The following is a 6000-nucleotide window of genomic DNA, read 5'->3' on the forward strand; positions in this document are numbered from 1 at the left end:
CCTCCTTAACCCTTAGTGGGCAATGAGTATATTGGTATACTAAAGCATATTTTGAAAAGGAAATTTTAAATATGATATTGAAAGAGAGATTTATTTGTGTTGTAGTAAAGAGTTTGAGATTTTGGAAAAAAAAATAGGTTTTGAAACCTTGGTCTCAAATGAAGGGAACTTGTTTGCCTGGGACACAAATAGGTGAGGCTAAGTAAAACTAGTAAACTATAGAGGGGAAAGGGACGCCAAAGAAAAGAGGAAACTTTCAGATATCCTTTAGGAAACAAATACTTTGTGCACTAAACTCTGGGGACTATGTCTGTAATTCACTGTGAATAATTTTTGGCTTAATTCTGGTAATAAGCTGAGCCCACAAACCCTTCCAGTCATTCCAGGGTATAAACCAAAGTTTATAAAATTAATAATTGTTGAGTTGTCAGGCTAATGCAAACAATATGTAGAGCCAGACTCAGGCTTAAATGTAGAACCTTTTGGCCAAAAGTTTTGTAGACTCTGCCTGAATATTCTGGAACATTCACAGAATGGACTACTCTAAACTGTTAAATAACTCTGAAACTTATATTTCTAGTAACTGAAATAGGACATAGTAGCAACAGAATATTTTTATGTAATCTTTTTTATTCCTCTAATTAACCCATCTCTCCTAGATGTAAATCCACGGAGTGACTGTTACTATAACAGCATAATTCAATGATCGGAAAAGATCACTTCTACCATTAGGCCTGGGTAGATACAGTCATAATCTAAGACCAAAGACATTACCCATATTTATCATTAATTGAGATAAATAGCAGATAATTCTGTATATAATTATCTTAAATGAAATATATAGAAAATATAGGTATCTGGGACTTAAGCTGATCAGTTTCATTACATAATTCCATTTCTTTTTGTCTATATAGACTAGTCATAGTGTATAAAGAAATAATAGCCTCTCTTTTGATAAAAAAAAAAAAGGCTTTATAACATTGAGAAAAATTTATGAATTATGAGTACTTGGTCCTTCAAACTGTCTTATATTATTTGTCTATTTTCCTTAGGATGACATTTTCCCATTTCTGAACATTACTGCTGCTGTAGGCCATTCAATAAAAATATTATCTCCTCCCTATAAATGTCTGTTCTGATTTACTTTTATATTGTCTCTTTAACCCCTATTTCCTTTTATCCCTTGGTGAAGTTTTGTGCTGAAAAGGGTAACTTTACTTGGCACTATACCTATGAAAATTACTGACATGAAGCTAGCACAGTTTTATACCAAGTACAACAATGATTAAAATAAAATAATAAAAAGAAAAAAGTTAGTGTTACTGAAAAATATGCCTTTCAAACATTTAACTCTTAATAGATACTATCCTCTATTTAAGAGAGTAAATTGTTTGTTTCAGCATAATGGGCAGTATAGGAATAACCTTTGAGAACTGAAATATTGTTAAAATAGCATATTAAAATAAATGGACCAGGTTTGTGACCAGAATATTTGTGGTTATTTTAATTACCAAAGTATGCTGGAAAATCAGTTTCATGATTTCATTCTAGAACAAAGGCACTTGCTGAAATGTCTTAGCCAGCAAGAAATGATAATTTGCAATTGAGGAATGACCTTCAAACAAGAGCTGACCTTCAGTCAGAGGTAAGCAATGGTTCTTCTGCTATAGAAGAAGAGCTCAAATAGGCAAACTTAACTGAATGAACAAGTGGGTCAGAAAAGCTTCTTTTCTTACTAGAGGCCTGATGCAAGAAATTCATGCTGGGGAGTGGTCCCTCAGCCTGGCCTGTACCCTTTCACAACCCGGGACCTCTCGGCCCCTCAGAGGATGTCTGACTGCCTGTTTAGGCCTTACCACTGGCAGTCAGACATTCCTCTCACAATTCAGGATCCCTCTCTCCCAACTGTCTTCCTACTCACTCCTAACCACCTGCCTGCTCACTCCTTACTGCTGAGCTCACTGCTCCTTAGCGCTGCCACAGAGGGAGAGGCTCCTGTCACCGCTGCTGTGCTCGCCAGCCATGAGCCTGGCTTCTGGCTGTCACTCCTGCTGTGGGAGCACACTGACCACCAGGGGGCAGCTCCTGCATCAAGTATCTGCCTCCTGGTGGTCAGCACGTCATAACAACTGGTCATCCTGACCATTCCATCTTAGAGGTCCCTGGGCTTTTATTATATAGACTAGAGGCCCAGTACACAAAAATTTGTGCACTCGGGGGGTCCCTCAGCCCAGCCTGTGCCCTCTCGCAGTCTGGGACCCATCGGAGGATGTCCACCTGGGTGATTGGGCCTAAGCTGGCAGTCAGACATCCCTCTGGCAGCCCGGAAGCCCTCGGGGGATGTCCACTTGCCAGCGGGGAGCAGGCCTAAGCTGCAGTCAGACATCCTTAGCACTGCTGAGGAGGCGGGAGAAGCTTCCACCACCACTGCTGTACTGGCAGCCGTCAGCCTGGCTTGTGGCTGAGCAGAGCTCCCCCTGTGGGAGCTCACTGACCACCAGGGGGCAGCTCCTGCATTGAGCGTCTGCCCCCTGGTGGTCAGTGTGTGTCATAGTGACCAATCATTTCCAGTTGTTCTGCTGTTAGGGTCAATTTTCATATTACCCATTTATTATATACAATAGAGGCCCGGTGCATGGGTGGGGGCTGGCTGGTTTGCCCTGAAGGGTGTCCCAGATCAGGGTGGGGGTCATGCTGGGGTGCCTGGCCAGCCTGGATGAGGGGCTCAGGGCCATTTTCAGACTGGCCACACCCCCTTCAGGAAGGGAGGTACCCTCTGGAGTGCCTGGCCAGCCTGGGTGAGGGGCTGAAGACCGTTTGTAGGCTGGCCAAGCCCCCCAGCGGGGACCCTCACCCCATGAGGGTTTGGCCAGCCTGGGTGAGGGGCTGATGACTGTTTTCAGGCTGGCCACAGACCCTTCAGGATGGGGTTCCCCATTGGGGTGCCTGGCCAGCCTGGGTGAGGGGCTGATGGCTGTTTGCAGGTTGGCCACAGCCCCTTCAGAGTAAGGGTCCTGCTGGGGTGCCTGGCCAGCCTGGGTGAGGAGCTGATGGCTGTTTGTAGGCTGGCCACAGCCCCTTCAGGGTAGAGGTCCTGCTGGGGTGCCTGGCCAGCCTGGTTGAGGAGCTGAGGGCCATTTGCAGGCTGGCCAAGCCCCCCAGCGGGGACCCTCACCCCATGAGTGTGTGGCCATCCTGGGTGAGGGGCTGATGGCTGTTTTCAGGCTGGCCACAGCCCCCAGCCACTCAAGCTCCCAGTGGAGGCTGGCTGGAAGCAGGTATCTGGGATTTATTTTTCTTCTATAATTGAAACTTTGTTGCCATGAGCAGAGGCCACAGCTGGCTCAGGGCCGACAGGAAATTTGGCTTCCTCCATCACCCCGGCAACCAAGCCTCCTGCTTGCTCCAGCTCTGTGGCTGCTGGCTGCCATCTTGCTTGGGTTAATTTGCATATAGTCACTCTGATTGGCTGGTGGGCATGGCTTGGGGCATAGCGAAGGTACGGTCAATTAGCATCTTTGTTTTTTTATTAGTGTAGATGAGTCTATCCCAACACAATCATCATGCACATGGTGAGGAAACCCTGGGAATCACATAATGTTCAACATTCAACATTCAAAGGCAATATTTTCCTTTGCTTTACTGCCCCCTCCCCCCCCCCCCCCCACACACACACACACAAAAAAAAGTTTACATGCTGGCAGAGATCCCTTTGCAGACTATCACAATCCAAACTTGAATTAAAAGCAAGAATTTACATCAAGAAGTAAATGGTTGTTAGTGTTCCAGCAAACCAAATCTCATGGAGAAGAGGTGGTCTAATCAGAGCTATGTGAGGTCATATATTAGAAAGATTGAAATTCTCCCAGGAAATAATGAATATGATACCTTAAAATAAGAAATGAAATATTATTTGGGTGATGATTAGTCAATAGAACAATTTGCCTTCTTTTCCTGACAGGATATAGAAGAAGCTAAAGATCACCAGTAAGATGAGGATCAATAGATGTAGGCTGCTACATGCAAACAACTCATAGATTCTTAGAGGAATTACCTCCTGCCTAGGAATTTGCAGCCACCCTTATTCCTCCAAAATTTATAACGTAATAATGAACTTTCACCCCTATGCTCTCACCATGCCATGTCATGTTAAAGTTCCTCAAGAAGTTTAAAATTTGAAAAGCATAATGGATAGAGAATGCAAATTGAGATTCTGACTTGAGGGGAATTTATAAAGTTTAATAACTATGATTCAACTGTAGCAAATGTGATTTAATAATATTTTAAGTTCAATAACAGAGTGGCTTCTCTGTAAGTCACAAAGTTGGCATAATTAAAATAGCTGATAATAAGCCCAAGCTGTAATGAATCTCATCACTAGTATATATAAATTCTCTACATTTAATATTTTGCATGATGTGACGGAATCTGTCCCTTATACTTTTATCTGGTGACATCATACTACCTCTGAACTCTCATGGGTTCTAGAATATGAAAATTGACTTGTAGAATGTTGTTCACAGGTATCCTCCAAGACTGTTTTAATATAAAACATACCCAACTTCACTTTTTTAAATCTTCAACCAAATTTGCAAAAAATAAGGAGATACTTTTAAAGTGTGGAACTCTCAGGAAATGATATAGACCCGTATGGGACTTAGAGTAGTATCAGGAAAGTACAAGCCAGGAGTTGGAGAGAAAAGCACTTGAATATAAAAGATAAATACAATAAAAGGCATGACAGATGCCAAAAACAAACTTTACCCATTTTCAAATTTTGCTTAAGAATCATCTTGTACCCAGAAATATCATTCATTGACCACAATGTTCAGCCTACTGCCTGTTATTATTTCTAATCTTATTTTTCTACTTAATCAATTTAATAGGACTTGTGTGAGCTAACTTATAAATAGGCTTTTGTGGACTTGTTTGAGAATTCAATCACCATTTACTATGTTGCACATATAATAAATTGCAGTTCAGATTTTTAAAAAGGCATTTAGAATATTTTTTGTATTTAAAAGTCAAGGGACTAGGGAGAGGAAAGAATGAAGTTATGTTTAATGAGTATAGAGCTTTCTTTTTGCAGGCTGCAAAGAGTTCTGGAGACGGATGGTGGTGATGGTTGTACAACAATTTTAAAAAAGTTAATATCACTACATCATACACTTAAAAATGACTTAGATAATACATTTTATATTATGTGTTCTTATCACAATACATTTAAAAAAAAAAAAAAAGTCAGCAGCCATACTTACCAGGCAGGGAGATAGATATAATGATCATGAAGGTTGTTTCCCAGGGAGAGGTTTACTTATTGCACTCCAGATATGCTGACCCCTGCAATTTCCCCAAATATGGGAAACTGGACTACAAATTAGACTGCATTTAAGCTCTCTCCTGAAGGGGTGGGGTGTCAGGGGCTAACTGTTTTATTATATCTCTATGACTAAAATAATTTGTAACTAATTAGATTAAAAGGAAAGTCCTCAAAGTTTACTTTATTTTACGATATCTGAAACTATAAATGTTACCAAAAGTATACTAGATATGAACTACAAAGAAAATAAACATGAAATTATAAAAAAATGATTATTGTACATATTGTGGAGAATATACCAATCTGGCAACACCACTCTGTATTAACCAGAATTTCTTTTATTTGCATTGTTGTTCAAAATGAAAACACAATCTTCTTCACTCATTGGTTATACCCCAGAATAGTAAGTTTTATATCTAGTACTTATTTAATCTGCATTTTAATTAAACCATTAAATGTTATTTCAGTGCATTCAGAAATTAGTTGTGCCTTTTCTATCTCATTGTCGTTTAAAGGTTTCAATCTAAAAATGTTAAAGAAAAGTCTTATAAGTGAACAATAAAAGCCAGAGTCTAGCATTTGCAGTTAATTTTTTCCTAAGGTTTGCCTTTTCCCCTATGGCTTAAAAAGTTATTTATTCAAGAATTAAACATTCCATTTCCAAAGGAGATTTTACAAAT

Source organism: Myotis nattereri, assembly GCF_964212035.1.
Source record: "Myotis nattereri genome assembly, chromosome: 3".
Classification (NCBI taxonomy): domain Eukaryota; kingdom Metazoa; phylum Chordata; class Mammalia; order Chiroptera; family Vespertilionidae; genus Myotis; species Myotis nattereri.